This window comes from Suricata suricatta, chromosome 6, assembly GCF_006229205.1.
Source record: "Suricata suricatta isolate VVHF042 chromosome 6, meerkat_22Aug2017_6uvM2_HiC, whole genome shotgun sequence".
In the NCBI taxonomy this organism is placed as follows: Eukaryota; Metazoa; Chordata; class Mammalia; order Carnivora; family Herpestidae; genus Suricata; species Suricata suricatta.
This window is the reverse complement of record NC_043705.1, coordinates 141,285,739-141,300,699: the sequence shown is the minus strand read 5'-3', so window position 1 is coordinate 141,300,699 and position 14,961 is coordinate 141,285,739. Positions and strand designations below refer to the sequence as shown.

General features: G+C 43.9%; 1 protein-coding gene across 1 annotated transcript in view; it reads right to left on the bottom strand.

The window, feature by feature from the left end:
- The window catches only part of SEMA5A (semaphorin 5A), a 364,913-nt gene that overhangs the window by 126,916 nt on the left and 223,036 nt on the right, over positions 1-14,961 (bottom strand). The window lies entirely within an intron of this gene.

Below are 14,961 nucleotides of genomic sequence, written 5' to 3'. Positions count from 1 at the left end.
GACTTCCACCTCCAGAAATAAGTTGGCGGGGAGGGCCTGGGTGGCTCAGTCAGTTAAGCATCTGGCTTCAGCTCAGGTCATGATCTCATGGTCCATGGGTTCAAGCCCCGTGTCGGGCTCTGTGCCTAGATCTCAGAGCCTAGAGCCCACTTCGAATTCTGTGTCTCCCTCTCTGCCTCTCCCCTGCTCACATTTTGTCTCTCTTAAAAACAAAACAAACCTTTGGAAAAAAAAAAAAGAAGTTGGAAAGGAGTTTCTGTTTGTTTAGCCCACCTACTCTGGATTTTTCTTCCAGTTATTCTGTTGTAGGTTTTTCCCCCCTTTGTCATGGTTACCTTTGTCATGGTGCAAGCTGGAACAAGACCTCCATGTCAACAGCAGGAAATTTTTAAAAAAGTAGACTTTCGTCCTTCAGATAATTTCCTTAAAGCAATTTCAAAACTAGACCATGAATGATTTCTCCACAGTTCCTTAAGAGGTCATGACTGAAATTCAAATGCAAAGGGACTATACATTATAGGTTTGACTCAATATTTTTACCTTGTATGATCACAATGTAAGATTCATATTAGTAACGTCCTAGTATTTTCAAATATTGCCATTTATTTCACTTAATCCCCTGTACATTTGATCCTGGGCTATCAGAGCAGCAGGCGATGACACAGGACATGTAACATTGTGAAAAATGGATGCATTTTGATAAGCATTATAAGATAATTCATACAGATGGTGCTGCTGCTCACGACCTTTATGCTAATGGCTCTCCTGCTCTTTGGGGGAACATCAGAGAGAACTGAACGAGCACTCAAGAATGAACTTTCAGGTATCTGAGGAAAAGGTCGCTGATTATAATGAATTTCTTTGTGAAGGATTTCTAGAATTGTAGTCTTACCAAAATTTCAAAAGTTTATGACAACACATCTTTTTTTAGGAAAGAAGTCAGGAGGGAAGAAGGGAGGGAGGTAAGGAAAAAAAATACCAAACAAACGTGGTCATCTCAGTAGAACAGTTACTACTGCTATAAATAAAAATGATCACTTTTGAATTTTCATGCTTGCATATGATCAGACGACCTTCTGCAATTCAGTAAAACCTGGACAATGACACGATTGAGCTTAAACAATCCTTATAGTAAAATTTCATGTGCTCTATGTGTAGAGTAGTTTTAATTTGATGAATTTGAGAACACTGTAAAAAACCTCAGAGAAATGGATTCTTCTTAAGAACAGCAGCCTGGGGGCGCCACCCAGGGTCAGTTGGCTGTGCGTCTGACTTCGGCTCAGGTCATGATCTCCCAGTTCACTAGTTGGAGCCCCTCATCGAGCTCTGTGCTGATAGCTCAGAGCCTGGGGCCTGCTTCAGATTCTGTGTCTCCCTCTCTCTCTGCCCCTCCACCACTCGTATTCTGTCTCCTCTCTTTCTCTCTCTCAAATAAATCTTCAAAAACAATTAAAAAAACCCTGCCTGAAGCACTTCCAAATCATACAATCAATATATTTTCCCTCTAAGGTGCAATAAAAACTTAAAGGGTGGAGTTGTAACAGACTATATACTGTATATATATATTTATAGTATATATATTTATTATCGATAGATTTATAGTATATATATATACACACACACATGCACATATAATTTTGTGTTTTGTAAAAAATAGTCTTAAGAAACAAAGAAAGGGCTCATTCAGAAAAATGTGGAATAAAGATGCAGAGATTATTTATTGCAAACCATTGGATGGTTAAAAGTAATCTCGACTCCATTCTCAACGTGTTATTCTATTTTAAGGGAGCGTTTATTATTGAGCTTGCTGTGTGTTGAATCTGGTACAGAAATTAAACCCGTGAAATGGACACACGGCAATTCTCACAATGGTCACCCGTGACCGGGCTGCAGATTCACTGTGGACAGGAAGACCATGAACCTGGAAAGCTAAATTACTTTCTTTCCAATTGTGCTTTGACTCTATTTGATTCTCTGCCACTGTTTCCAAGGGACATTTTATTGTTTTGTCTCATCGACCCAGAGTTGCTGGGGAGTAAAAGAAAACCTTTTGTATTTGCATCCATTACTGTTCCAACCATTATTGGTGAGGTAATGATGAAATGCCCTCTTCCACTCACTGGGCAGCACGTTGCCATAGCAACAGATCATTATATAAAGTTCATCAATTCCACCGGTCAGTATCCCAAAGTAGCAGGCAGCTAATATGTTATGAAAGTTCTTTCTTTTAACTCGTAATTGGGCAAATGAATTAAACTCGTTGTGGCAGTGGGGGCTCAGCACTGCATTTAGAGAGTAAAAGGGAATTTAAAGAGGAAAACAGGTCTTTGTGGTTACTATCCACTGAAAATGGAGCTTTTAATTAACTCAGTTTATCAGATTCAAGTAACGGCTTTTTTTTCCCCCAAAAGAATATGTTAGTCAGTTGAAGCATCTTAGTCACACATTATACGCAACATTCTTCTACCCCAAAGTATAATTTTAAACTGTATTCCCACATCTCACCCTTGTATATAAGTTCCAGGGACGCTGGTCCTGGAAGATGTAGTCGGTCCTGCTCGCTGGCATCTGGAATGGTGCCTGGCACACAGGAGATGCTCAAGCAGAGCACAAGGTTCAGGGTGTGGACCCTGGGGCCCCATGGCCCAAGTGAGATTCTTGTCTCCAACACTTACAGGCCATGTGGCCAAGAGCAGGCCAGTCACACTCCGTGTCTCCTTCCTTCCGGGGCCCAGTTCACAGGTTGGGGCCACGTGGTGAGCTTCCCTGTGCAGTGGGCTTGAACAGCGTCTGGTGCGCAGGGCACATCATGTAAGGACCCACTGGTATTACTTCCTTGCCCCTGGCAGCTGGCTGATGATAAGCCTTGTTCAGGTTTTGTCAAAACTAAGCAGGCTCCTGCCTCGGTCCGTCCTCACCACATCCAAAGCTGGAGGGGAGATCCTACCTCTATCCCAATAACCTCTACTGCCTTCCCGAAAACCACACCAGACCATCTGCTCCTTCAAATATGCAAGATAATAAGCTGATGCTTATAGGAAGTTTATCACTGGAGTTTCTGTGAATAAAAACAGTATTACATTTAAAATGAGAGCGATCAATCCAGCCCTCTGGGCGTCCTCTCGAAACTCCCCTCTGACCACTTAAATCTAACTCTCATCTTCCCGCTAAGGAGGCAATTCAAGTTTCTAGAAGGAAATTACTTGCCTTAGATTTATCATATCTAAATTACAAGACAGCCACCCAGCTGGCAGCGTCAGCAGCCCTTCCCTGACAGTCACCAGGCGGGAACACAGAGTCTAAATCACCCTGTCACCCCACTGGTGAAATTTACACTGCATCTGGTCCCATTAGTGTGAGTCGGGTCGGCTGAGAAAAATCTATGCTAAGCACTTTTGTACTTCTGCAACATTAATTTAAAAGAAAAAAAAGCTCGCTACACAGTGGAATACAAATTGTCATTTTTCTGAATTGCTACATTATACTAATTATGAACTACGAGCTGATGCCTCAAGCTATTTGGTGGCTACAATGTCATGCACTTTCTTCAGGCACGATCTTATCTATTCCTATGGCCTCCAAGCTGAGCTGAGGTCTCCCTCCATTACTGACCCAAACTTTTCTCTTTCACTTTATAAAAGGATTTCCAACTACCAGACCACCCACATGCAACTGGAACTCACTGTATTCAAAACGGAGTGGTGTCTATGCCCCTTGGGCTCAAATCTGTTCATGCATCTGAAATCCTGAATTCATTTGTTGGGATAAAAATTTCAAGGTGACGCATTCCATCTTTCAGCTTCATCTCCTGTCTCTCCACCCACGACTCCAGCGAATTTAAATTTCTCACCTTTCAAATGCCCCATGTCTTTCTATAGAGAGCTTTCTGTTTTCCGAATTCTGTCCTTTCTCTTCAGAAGACCCATCGGTCCTTCCCCACCAGACAGCCATCTTAGTTTTCGAGATGTGCGGACAGCTCGAGGGACATATGGGGCATAGTCCACCTGACACAGACAGGACTCTGAGTGGAAGACCAGGGATTTTCCTAACAGAAGACAAGTGTGGACCTCCAAAGGCATGAAGCTGGGACGTGAGATAAGGAACAGGCTGAGATGAGTGGCACTGAGCCTGTGCCTTCTTGCTCCCAGCATGCTCTGTGCCTAAGGCCAGAAGAGTCTGAGGAACCCAGAGGGGTGGGTAAAGGACCCACCTCGGAAGTCAGAGACTCCTGAACACAGGCTCCAAGCGAATCACAGGTCAGCAGTTCACTAAAGGCTAGAACAACGGACTCTCCTCCAGTCCATGCAGACATACATTAATGTTGCCCACAAACATTTTTTAAAGTGCCAACATTGTGTAATCAATACAATTTCTAAATGAAAGAAAAAAATTATTGTTTAACCCAAAGAGCAGCAACTCATTGTGAAGACTGGCTTTAAAGACCCAGTTTACCAAGGACAAGTCAGGACCGCCATTTTTCACATTGAACCGGTGTGCTTTTATGGAAGGCAAGATCAGATCTTAAAAATTAATTAAGTGATCATAATCAGTGAAGACCTATCGATGATGCTTCTACCTTGATAATTAATCTCTTTCAATACTAAGGGTGAATTTTTTTAATTATCATTCCAAAATCCCATAAGTGTGTTTGAGTATTTAGACAATTAACTAGTGGGCTTTTTACTTTCTGGCACAAATACATGAAAACCGAGGCCTCTAAAACCTCCTATCTGTTCTGAGCTGTGAAAACCAACTTCTACTGGTCTTAGTTCAGGGTCATTTTAAGGGACTTTTACTGATTGCAGACAACTCTCAGTATTTTAGCATCACATGGTAACATTGCTTCACGTATATTTTCTAGTTGAAGACACAAATTTTCCTTGTGCAAATTCTTTTTTCCTTTCTTTCAACTCAAATTTCATTCCTTATATAAAAAAGATCATATATTCAGTCAGTTTCATTATACCCCATTTGGAGCACAATAGTTAAACTAAAAACACAGGGCACCTGCGTGGCTTAATTGGTTATGTTTCTGATTCTTGCTCAGGTCATGATCTCATACTTCATGGGACTGAGCGCCGCATTGGGCTCTGTGCTGACAGCGTGGAGCCTGCTTAGGATTCCCTCTATCCCTCTCATTCTGCCCTTCCCCCACTCACTCTTCCTCTCAAACTAAATAAGCATTTTTTAAAAAGAGACTAAACACAGATGACAAGAATCACTCTCCTGGACATTGTTTTAGTCTCAAAAAACTTTAAAAATTTAAAACCTAAGGGGGGACCTGGGTGGCTCAGTTGGTTAAGCATCTGACTTTGGTTCAGGTCATGATTTCATGGTTTGTGGGTTTGAGCCTGGCATCAGGTTCTGTGCTGACAGCTCAGAGCCTGAAGCCTGCTTCAGATTCTGTGGGTGTGTCTCTCTCTGTCCCTCCCCCACTGATGCTCTGTCTCTGTCTTTCTCAAAAATAAACATTAGAAATTATTTTTAATTTCAAACTGAGTTAAGCTTCTGTAATCTTTAGAAATCCACAAAGTGGTGAGTCAGAAAGTAAACTAATTTGCATTGAACACTCTTAACGAGTGACACAAAACCAAAAGCAGCTTTTTTCATTCACATTTTGGGGTTCCAGTAACGACAGTGGGGCTGGGTGATGAGGAGGATGGCCAGATGTACAGATGGACAGAAGGCCTCCGACCTTCCACCCACCCTGTGCATTTGGCAATTATTTAGCATTTCCCAAGGTCATCCAAGGCAAAACAAGGGGAGGAACTTGTACTTCACATTGATTTCCCTCTGATTTACCTGTGTAACTGCCTACGCAATTATCATTTCAGGTTTCTTGATTTAGGGGTTGGTTAAGTTCGGCTGTCTCCATTCTTCATACAAGGTTCCATCAAGAAAAGTCACGTCCTCTGCTTCTCTAAGCAAATACTTATTTACAGAATGGGTACGTCAGATAGAAACAAGTCAGGGCTGCGGTGGCCTGTAAGGACATCAGCTTGGAACACCATGCCATCTTAACACCGTGCAAATTTAAAGGCTCCTGGATAGGAACCCCACAACATCTTTCTACATGGGCAATTCTATTTAAAGACGATAAAATGCCTTATTTAAGAAACATCAGGGTGCCCCTCTGTTTCAAAAGGAAACAGGGATGAAAATTCTATAAGCCAACTTACAACTGAACAGATTTTGAATCTCTCTGTGAAACTCTACTATTTTTTGGAAAACAAAAATTAAAAGAAAATTTTCCGCTGGCATCTCTGTGAATGACAAGTACTGTTTCCTTCCATCCACAACGGGTTTGTTTGCAGACCCGCATACTGTCAATAACTGCTCCACGGCATCAGGCTATTTACCCAAATCAGAGTTTGCTGCAGGCTCCCTGGCGGAAGGGAGTGTGTGGTGTTAATTCACCCTCATGATCTGGGGAGAGCCCACCTTTTCTAATGGCTTCCAGAGGGAATACTGATAGGTAGCCTTGCTCCCTCTACCTTGGCGCACTCTCACTCCCAGGTCTGTCAAATCCCTTTCACACCAAGGGGTTTTTCTACCCACATTTCCTCTTTGGAAGGCTAATTTGCAAAGAAATGATGGGGTGTTTTTTCTTCCAGCCACTCTGCTGTGTAACCACTTCAGGATGAAAGCCTATATATAATGTCATTGTTAATGACATTTTATCATGCAGTGGAGACTGTACTTAGTCCTCCCAAGTTCTTCTGAGTGCCTGCTATCTGCTGTTAGAATTTAATGGCCTAGAGGCCAAGGCTTACGTCTGCTCAGTAGGGACTGGTCATCACTTCTGGGCAAACACTGTCTCTCCAAGTTAGCAAGGAGGTGCTTGACAAAGGGAGATGTTCAAAACCAAGGCATAGACAACCCTCCAAGTAATTTGACCACCTGATCAGATGGGGCTTTGCTTTAGCTCACATGATCTGCCGTGTCTGCAAAGCCCCCGTTACCATGGCCATTGTGTTAGATGAAATCATTACAGAAAGATTTACCCTGAACATAGCCCTTTCAAGGGACAAAGGACAAGCATACTCTGGCCATGTGAGTGGAACCTGGGTTTTCCTAGTGCACAGATTTAATTAGCTAACATAACAGAATCAAACAATTCTAGATTTTATAGTACTAAGAACAACTTATTGATTCTGATTGAACAGCAGAGACAATGACTGTGCTAGGCACATTGACAGCAACTTCACAAATTAGTCTAATGTGGACGTGCGCTGCTCCTTGCATTCTCAAAGGAAACACAAAACCTCATGCCAATTTTCTGTGTTCAGAGGTCCATGCCAACCCCATGCAGCAGGCAATTCCTTCTTGAGGGTCTCCTGGATGCTCCCCAGGCATCTGGAACAACTGAGTCAGAGGTGGCTCCTCCTTGGGGAGAGATGCGGCCACCTCACCACCTGTAGGGTGACAGGAGGATTCTCCTGACAGGTTGTGTGTTTGTCCCTCCAGTCAGGAAAACAACACGCATCTTGGTCACAGTACATGGGAAAGAAGGAGGAGAGAGAGACTAGATGGCACATTGCTGAGGTCATTGCCTTGCAAAGTTTCCAGGGAGAAAGGGTTCCTCTGTCACGCTGGAGAAGTGAGATGTGGGGCACTGGACGGACATCACTAGAACCTCTTTGGAGATACAATACGTTTCCCATAGAAACAACGGCACACTACCTAGGTATCTGTATAAACAGGACAGCAGGTCCAGGAATGGGAGACTATTGTTCTTCAACTCTAGTAACCACTATGAAACCTTAACGAGACATGCCAAACCTGAGCACCAGCCAGGATTTATATGAAAAGGTGGGGTGAAGAGAAATGGTGTATATTTCTTTTGTCCACAGATCGAAGCGCTTTACTACCCTAGGCAACTTTCAATCACTGCTGATCATGTGCAACAAAAGAGAGGAAGATTAGAAGACTCAGCAGCGTCTCTAACATGACTGGTAGGGGGGAGAGAAGGCAGAGAAAAAGAGAACAGGAAAATGGGCTGCTCCGTAGATGCCAGGATGGATGGCACCACATTTAGAGTAAGCAAAATGTATCAGCTCGTTTCTTCCTATGCCCTGCACTCATGGGTTAAAGCTCACCTCACAGGGAGTTGAGCTCTCTGCCCACTGAGTGCATTTCCCCATCCCTTTTGTACCTGCTTGAGAAGCCAGATCCCATACAAATGGTGCAATATCCCATTCAGGTCCACAGGTGGCCAGGGGTGCCTGGCCACCAGCTGGTAGGCATCAGGTGAAAGAATCCCACAGTCCTGCCAGGAATCGATCAGCCATGATGGCGGCTGAGACAGAGCAAATGGCTGAGAGTCCAGGATAAAGTAAGGGCAAGAGAAGCTGAGCAAATGCTCCAAGAGGTATCCAATTCTCAGGCTTTCTCTAAGTTTTCCCAACATCCTGGGCTCCAACAACTCTCAGAGCACTTGCTTACCGTCAGGTTCTATGGGGTACCTTCACTTTTCTCTGAAATTAAAATGGATTCTCCTCCCAGCACCCATCCTTTTTCCATGACTTCTTTCCTGAGGTTTCTGTTCCGCTATTCCTTCTTTGGCTAGAAATCTGTTTTTGAGGTAGTAATGACAGATGCTGGGTCCCCTGAATTGTCCTTGTGCCTTTACTTTTCAAGAAAGATTATCCTAGAATAAAACCCTTGAGTCACACTTAATTTTCCTCCAATTGTTATATATATATCGCTGTGCTTGCAATCTGGTCTTAAGACTTCCACTGCCTTCTATTGTTTTCCATTCTTTCTCAAAGCTTCTCTAGCATTTGTTTGGTTGAATCTAAGCAGGAACGAGTCTGGTTCTGTGCTTGTAAAAGGGACCCCTGGCATTCTGCTGCTTGAGGTTTTCTCATTTGGGGAAGTGTCTGCCTGTTCTCTATTTCTGGTTGAACATAATATTCATGATTCACATTTTCTTTGTCTGAGAATATTTTTGACCGTGGTTCACAGATTCACACAGCTGGAGCGTGTTCTGGGACCACCTAACTTATTTTCTTCTTTTTCATCTGTAGTTATTTTTTCTTCAGTGCCTCAATAATTCTTTATTTATCTTTGGAATTTAAAACTTCACCTGGCTATAACCAGTGCTCATTGATTTCAAATCAATATGCTCAAACCTGGTGTGTTTTGAAATTTTCAGACCCAATTTTCCTTTTTTTGGAAAAATTGTTCCTGGTAAATTTGCTGCCCCCTCATCTAGACCGCCAAGTTCTAATAGAGATGATTTCTGACTTTTTTTTTTGCCTGATAATTTTAATCATTCTGTGCTAGCTTGTTGCATCTTAAACATTTTCTGTCAAATCAAGGACCAGATGTTTCCAAACGAGTTAGCAGATCATACCAGCAGCTACTGAAAGGAAGAGTGAACATATCCATTAGGTGCATGTTGGGTAACAGATTTTATATCTGCATTGCAAACAATTAGAAGTCAGTCACAATGATATCAGCACCTAACCGCAGTGCGAGGTGGGGTGCATATGCTATAGAGAGATTCTAGGTCAAAAAAATTATTATTTCACCCAGAACTGCATGGCTCAAATACGTCCAGAAATGGACAGCATTAAGTTCACCTAGGAGCCTCATAGAAATCCCAGCTTTCTGCATAATATATTAAAAGGGTGGAATCAGTACATTGTGTACCTGAAACTAATGTAATGTGGTGTGTTAACTGTACTTGAATAAAATATGATAAAAATAAAATTTTAAAAATAAAATATTATTTGTCATTTGTTATTAGTTCTCTTATCATTCCAAATAATCCCAGCTCTCTTACTAAATCAGAATCAAGGTCTTACCCACTCTCAATCTGAACACACACTGATTTAAAATAGCACTTTTAGGGGCTCCTGGGGACTCAGTCGGTTAAGAAGCCAGCTCTTGATTTCGACTCAGGTCATGATCTCATGGTTCATGGGTTTGAGCTCCACATGGGGATCCTCTCTCTGTCTGTCTCTGTCCCTCCACCCCCAAAATAAATAAACAAAAAATAGCTCTCTAGAAACAATAAGGGTTTTGAATTAAGGGTAAAGGAGTTCTGGAAAACTAAAACTGACAGTTCGCAGAGGTGGCAGAGGGTTCAAAACTCCAGGATGTGCTGCCTGAACAAAAACGAGAAAGACTACAGGTGCACAAGCAGATCTGGGCAATAAACATACACATTCAACTACAGACACACTGGAACTGAGGCAAAGGAAAAATACAAGGAATGTACCACATCCTGGAAGGGATGGTAGAAACCCTGAAACTGAAAGAATGGTTGCCAGGAAGGCAGCATAGACCAGAATCACCATGACTCCGGGCAGGGCCTGAGTCCCAGCCACACGTGAGGGGCAAGCAGGGAAGATGGAATCCAGCAAAGGAATGTCACAGAGGCCGAAGTGCCAGAAGGGAGGATGCTCTGCGAATTGGGTAAGGAAGAGAGCCACACAACACATGAGTGGTCGACAGGAGTCCGATTTCATCATTGCAGAGAGGAGGCGAGCAGCCGTGTGGACGGGAGACGCAGTCGCTTACGAAGCCCAGGCCAATGGTTTCTAAAGGAGTTATCATGTGCCATTCTGCCTCTTCCCCCAAGAAGACCTTCACAGAGATAACCTATAAAACGGCAGCACAGCCGTGGCCCAGATAGGGAGCCTAGCCCTGGCTCGCTTAACAAAGAGAGAGAGACGGAAGGTGTAGCCAGCAGACCAGGGCTTGTCTGGCAAAGGCGGGTGACTCGGTGGGGCAGCGGGCCGCAGGGGTAACCCATTCGAGCTGCCAGGAGCACCATGAACCACCTACTGCTAAGGTCTATTTCACTTCGATTTTTAGATAATATTGACAAATAAGATAAACCGACTTCCAAATGGCCATTGGCAGGTTGTCTCTAGTTCCTGTTAATTCACGTAAAATCAAGGAGGGGCAGGGGGAGAAAACACACTTAACCACCAGACCTGGATTCCCAAACCCCAGCTATCACACTGATTTTATTAGCAAGTTAGAAGCGCTCCGCTTCATGTTCGCTAGTTGTGTGCGCTACCGTCACGCTCCACCCGGTGAGCATTTATGAAGTCCTAGGGAAAGGTCCAGAAGGTGCTGCAAAGGCCTGGAACGGTGCTACCCATGTGTGCTCAGTATTAGCTTTTTTTTAATATCAAAGAGGAGGAATGTTTCAGTTTTCCCTGATGGAACTCTACTGGGAAGATGTAAATAAATGCCCACATCAACATCAGCCTTTAGAATTTTAAGTCAAAATCTCTAATCCTTGTCATCCCTACCTGTCAGGAACTGCTTGGCTCTTAGCAGGATTAGCAAAAACAGACCAGCATTTTGGAATATTCTAATATTCCTTGTTTACATTTCAATTCCTTGGAAACAAAGAAAAAAACTACATGTTGGATCATTAAAAATAATATTGTTTAAACCTAAATTTTATTCTAAATTAAAACCTACAAAAGAAGGTATTTCTTTCAAAATGTATCAGTCAGTGCTACAAGAGATGGATGAAAAGATCCAGAGCTTGCTTGACACATGACATTTGTAAGGTATAGAAGTCCTATGGTTAGAATCATGCATCTCGTCTAAATGAATGGAAATATGACCTCTGCATGAAGCCACCACTGGAAGTCTAGGCACCTCTGCCCCAAACCCCTGCACATGGTTTACGGACTGCTCACTTTAGGACCCCATGTAACCATGGTTATTTCTCCATTGGAAGGGACCTTCACCCCCCAGAAACTCCTCTTCTTTTGAGTTTAACAAAAACCTGACTAGTGAGATGTGGGTGTTGCAGTAGTGTTCTCCGGCATGTTATCTTTCCCCATAACCCCAGCCTGTGGTGCCGGTTAGCAACATCTGGACGTATGCCATGATTTGATTTGTAAGTTGTAGACTGAAATCTGAATCAGGTCTGTAGAACAAAAATGTGAACCTCTGTAAGGCCTATTCACTGAATGGCACGTGGTGTACCGTTATGAGAATCAGATTTGAAAATCTGGAGCCGAGACAACCTGGGTACCTAGTGACAGCAGTATGAGTGAATCCCCAGCCACCACGTGGGAGGTGGTGGGGGAGGGTTCAGGGGAGAGCAGCAGCCCAGTCCTGTGGTCATTCAAAACAGACAGGGGCAAGCAGGTTTCTAGAAGGATGTACTCTGTAAAAAGCCATGGATGTTGACCATAATTTCATCTCAAATCTATAATTTACCCAAATTGGTCTGTTTTGATTGGATTTAGATTCTGCACAAGCTTCTTTTTTTGCAATAAAGTTCTTCAAGGAGCACTGGGTGGCTCAGTCAGTTAAGTGTCCGACTCTTAAATTCGGCTCAGGTGGTGATTTCAAGGGTGCGTGAGTCCATGCCTCACATTGGGTTCTGCATGCTGATTGGGCTGAGCCTGCCCAGCATTCTCCTTTTCTCTCTCTCTCTGCCCCTCCTCCACTCATACTGTCTCTCAAAATAAATAAGTAAACTTAAAAAAATTTTAAAAAGATCTTCAAATATTTTATTCCTGTGGGCAAGTTTTAAAAAGCGATAGAAAAGTTGCTCATTGCTAATGACTGAATGTGTGCCTTCTCCCCAAATTCATGCTGAAACCTTGATCTTCAAGGCCATGATATTTGGAGGTGGAGCTTTGGGGAGGTCATTAGGCCATGAGGGTGGAGCCTTCATAAATGGGATTAGCGCTCTTTTCAAGAGACACAAGACAGATGATCTGTTTCCAGCACATGAGGACACAGCAAGGAGATGGTCATCTACGACGACTGAATGAGGAATAGGACTCTCACCAGGAAACAAATTGGCGAGCACCTTGATCTTGAACTTTTAGCCTCCAGAAGGGTGAGAAATAGATTCGTGGTTTCAGTCCCCCATTTTCTCCCCATCTACGGCATTTTGTTACAGCAGCCTGAACTATGACACCAAACAAAATAAACGGACAAGGAGAGCGCCCTTGGAAAGCCTCATGAGGTCACTACAAGCCACCATGGACACAAGGAAGAAATACCACCTTTTTCCTGCCTTGGCCATGGAAACGTCAGAGTTCTCAGGCTGAGGCCCCAGGCTGCTCTGGACTGACCAGCCTCATGTCCCTTCACCATCCCCACTCCCAGGCACTGATAAGGGACCCACAGCCCCCTGGAATTCCAAGATGACTCTATTCTCCATGGCACCAACCAGAACACCTATGAAGAAAAACTATGGAAACTTTTGGAAAGGTTCAGTTCCCTCATTCCTCAACCTGCCACACACCAGGTGCTCTGTGGGGCATTAAGGATAAAAATGGCAGAAACCAAGATCTGATTTCTTCTTATGCTCTAATGAGCAAGACACACACTGCAATGGTAAGTCTGTCTTCTCTTAAAACACACCACAAGCTTGAGCTCCCAATCCCTCAGGCCACCACATCAACCCTCTTCCAAGCCTTATTCACCATATATGTTCCAATTAGCTTCTTCCGGCTCTTCCCTCAGATTCATCATGGATGTTCACCTAACTTCCTCCCTGCTCCTGACCATAGAGGCATTCATGGCCTCTTTTGGCAATCCTGCAGTCACATCTCTGTCCTTATCTGACGGCACAGGGGCACTGCCCCCAGCTGACCCCTCCTGCACCTTCTCTGTTTCCCTCTTCCTGCAAATCTAGGTCTTTCTGCTTAGTCAGCTCTCAGCTTAAATGTCACCTCGTGGGAGAGGACAACCCTCACCAGCCAAGTATGGGAGCCCCTGGCCCTCACTAGCCCATGGCTCTATTCATATCCACTGCATAAGCCTGTCATCCTCTCTGTCATTCCCCTCAGCAGCTGGTGGATGATATGTTGTCCACAGGAGCATAGGATGTTGACAGTCTGTCCACCATCTGACTCATCAGGGCTCATATGAACCACAAAATAGTAAAAATTCAATAAATGTTAGTGCCTTTATGAATAAAATCAACCAATAGATGGGTTCAGGATATTATAAACAACAAAAACAATGGAAATTGTGTTTGGTGAGAAAGTGGTCATTAGACAGGGCACTGGACAGAGGATTGAAGGATGGGGATGGACTCCATGATGAGGGGACTCTACACGAGAGGACCTGAAGGCAAGGGAAAGCTGAACAGGTGCGCAAACTGAGACGTGGTCACTGAGGCTGGCCTCAAGCACCCTTCTCTGTGCCAGAAGCCTGCCTCCAGGATGCTCGTTACCTTGGAAACTAGATATGGCTGGCTGTCATCAGTAATTTGATAAATAGTGTTGTTGGTTTTTCTTCCAAATATTTTGTTGTTATTGCCTCCAAACATATTCTTCAAAAGTCTTCTATCTACATCCTATACCAGGAATATCTTGTGAGCACTGTTTGAATCAATTGGAAATCATTATGACGAACCCAGAATAATACTGAACCCAAAAATGCTCTCCGATTGCATTGTCTTTGTAAGGGCACAGGTCCAATCCAGCCTTTCCCTGTACTTAAAGGGGAAGGCGCCAGCTTCTCCTGATAGGGCGCACCTTAAGGAGGGACAACTCCTGCGGCACCCAATTGGGAGAGGTTGGCTGATACCTTTGACCTTTTTAGAGGCAGGCCTAGTCACGCCCCACATGGGGCGTCCTGGGCCCACTCTGATTGGTCAACGCTCCAAATGTTGTGATTGGTTCCCACAACTGCCAGTATTGATGGGGTGGGTAGGGATTGGATCACTGTACACCTGTCATCATTTCCTGTAACTCCCCCTCCCAAAGGCATGAAAGGCCCTGCCCTGCCTTTGTTCAGGGCTCTCTCTCCACGTGGCCGGCGGGTCGGCTGGAGACTGTGAGCCCGAGCTTAAGCTTGTAATAAAGGTCCTTTGCTTTTGCAGGCGTGACTCGGTCTCCCTAGCAGTCTCTGGTGCTTGTTTTGGGGTGATTTTACAAACTTGGGTACAACATTTTCAACTATCCAAATGCAAATGGTTTTGCCAAGAAAAGGCTTATTTTATGAGTAGTTAAG